Source organism: Lactuca sativa, chromosome 2 (assembly GCF_002870075.4).
Source record: "Lactuca sativa cultivar Salinas chromosome 2, Lsat_Salinas_v11, whole genome shotgun sequence".
Classification (NCBI taxonomy): Eukaryota; Viridiplantae; Streptophyta; class Magnoliopsida; order Asterales; family Asteraceae; genus Lactuca; species Lactuca sativa.
In genome coordinates, this window is record NC_056624.2 from 125577861 (window position 1) to 125581312 (window position 3452).

Genomic DNA, 3452 nt, shown 5'->3' on the forward strand with positions numbered 1-3452 from the left:
AAACCTCTATTGATCTAGTTACATTTGTATATTTACTTATGTAAAACGATTAAAGTGAAATATATATATATATATATATATATATATATATATATATATATATATATATATATATATATATATATATATATATATATATATATATATATATAGAGAGAGAGAGAGAGAGAGAGAGAGAGAGAGAGGAGAGTTCAATTATGAAAAAAAAGGTTTAGAATGAGGGAATCGTTCTCAGCCAATTATTTAATTAACATCTATTGTATATGATATAATAACCTTCAATCACAGATACGTACCTGTGGAGAATTAGATAACAGTTCAAATTTATTCCTAATCAATCGTTCATCATCCATATTTCTCCTCTAACCTTCAACAATCATCCATATTTTTTCAGTTAAATCTCGATGAACATCAACCACTGTTAATCAATCATTGATCTTTGTCAATAACACGTTTATCAACACCATTCAACAGTAGGCAACAAAAATTCATTTTTGATTCTTTCAATCTAACCTTCAAATCTGCTTGAATATGAACATATCTTCAACATCTACGATTAATTATACTCTCAATGTTATTAGATCAACATCATAGATAATCAACAACATATATTTTTGTTATTACATATACATATATTTACCCGAATCTATAACACTTGAAAACATAAACATATATAAAGACAATGTATATATCGATTTATAATATTTGGAAATATATATATATATATATATATATATATATATATATATATATATATATATATATATATATATATATATATTATAAATCGATATATACATTGTGTTTATATATTATATGTTTATGTTTTCAAGTGTTATAGATCCGGGTAAATATATGTATATGTAATTACAAAAATATCGTTTAAATGATATATATATATATATATATATATATATATATATATATATATATATATATATATATATATATATATATATATATATATATTACTCAATTATTTCGAATCTAAAAATATCCATGTAATTATAATAACATCGTTAAAATGTTGTAAGATCTAAATCTATAAATATTTATATATGTATATACATTCTGTAAAAGTCTCAAAATATGCACACATATATTAATGTACCTAAAAACAACATGGATTGATTTGAACGAAATGAACGAGTTGAACTTAATGAACGATTGGAACTTAATGATCAATAAGTAACTTTATAACATAACGTCTAGGACACACAATCACACACAGTTAGAACTGTATGTCCGATCAAGTCTTTTTAATTTAGAATATTAAGGTTTTAGATATACATACGTGAACTGTTGGAATCGCGAAGGCTACATTCGGTGGTGTGGGTTTAAAGGATTAATCGGCTAGGTGAGGATTAATCCGGGACCATAAATTGATATTTCATTGAATTTTTAAAAATTAAATATGACTAGTATCATAAAACAGTTCATAAATATTATTAATATTATAACAAAATAGGTTAATATGATTAATAAAATACTAATCATTCCTCAAATAGTTTTATTGAGATAGAACTTTATCAAAGTGTTAAAATTTTATCATTTTCTACGGTTTTGCTTATTTTTTAGGCATTGATTACTCACTTGGCGTCTTCTAGTCGATGTATAGGGATTAATCGAAGATTAACCGGGACCTAGTCGTGATGTTTACAATACTGCTTTTGGTTATAAAAGTACTAACACGTCAAAACCTGTGGAACTCGCCAACATTATTGTTGATGTATTTTAAAATGCATGTATTCTCAAGATGGTAATCAGTTGGAATAACACACAGACTAAAGATTTATATTTCGTAAATAGACATGTATTGTATTTCAATAATGCATTATAGACATCAACAGTGTAAATTCTATTTCGGTAATAATAGAAGTTTATATTTTGTACTATTCAATGTATGTTCAATAATTGTGATCTAACGTTATGACGCGCACTACGACATTTCCGCCGTCAGTCAGGGGTGTGACAAAACAAGGGCTTTATGATAGTAGAAATCATCTCTAACTTATGTATCATGACTCCTTTATGGATGTTTAAGCATTGACATCCTCTAGGAATTGAGAATTCCTTCATTCCTAAGGCTAATCAATTTTCTTGGGTTCAATTGCTTCTTGAATCCTTGACTTTTGATTAAGAATGTGTGTTGTGGGCTTCCCAAACCTCCAAACTACATTTGGGGAATTTTGGCATATCATGTTTCATGATTGCTATAACTAATTTGGGTTGAATGATAAACTTACATATTGAATCCTAATGATAGAAAAACAAGTATTCATTGTGTTGAATTGCCTTAATTGACCATTTCTTTATAATATTTGAGCATCTCACCATCTTGCTTAATTTCAAGTTTTTATTTCTTCAAGCCTTTTAGTTTTCAAATAAATCACCCCCCCCCCCCCCCTTTAGTTTAATTTTAGTTGTTTAATTTTATTTTACTTATTCAATTGGATTGCATTGATAATTGAATTACAACCATATTTCTGTGGATTCAGTCCCCTTTTTACTACTATATTACATTGTATTTGCAAGCAAAAGGGTGTAATTTGCTTGGTGCTTGAAATCCCACTAAGTTTTGGCATCATTATAAGGGAAATTGGTTTATTGTTATTTGATTGTCTATGCCTGGGTCTATAAGAACCAGTAAACTACTCTACAATCCCGAGATTGAAAAAGAAGCAAAAAGCTTGAAAAAGTTAGCCAAACAAGCAAAACATCAACAAGTCGTTTAAGCTTCTTCTTCTTCTTCTTCTTCTCCACAAGTCAACATAGAAGACCAAGTTCATACTTTAAGTGATACCGACATTGAACCCATTTCTCCAATTGCTATTCATTTCATTGAAGATGTTCCGTTTGAAAACTACATAGCCATGAATCAAACTCCACCTCACAATCCTAACCCAAACAATCAAAATGCCAATACCCCCCCCCCCCCCCCCCCTCCAACAACAAAGATAACTTCAACACTAAGAACCTATCAAAGATGTGCCATGACCTTGGAATTATAAGAATCCTAACCAAAATCAACCAAATTACCAACAACCACAACCATAAAACCAAGACCTCCACCAAAACAACCAACCTCAAAACAATGTTCTTCAAGTTCAACAACATCAGGTCCTTCCACAACAACAACCCATTTACCAACAACCTCAATTGTACTAATATCCTATGTACCCACAACAATAATCACTCTACAACTTATACCCTAACTATCAACCTTATCCACCATAAATATACAATCACCAACAATACCTATACCCGTCATAGCAACAACCTCCTAATTACATGCAACAAAACCCCAATCTACCAAATCCCCCTCAAGAGTTGACGCTTAAACAAAAATGATTGAAATGGATTTTACTCACATATCTCTTAGTATCGTTTATCTTGCAAATCGTTGAGGGGTCGAATTGAAGTCAAGTTGCATACATTAACTCACCAAGTTC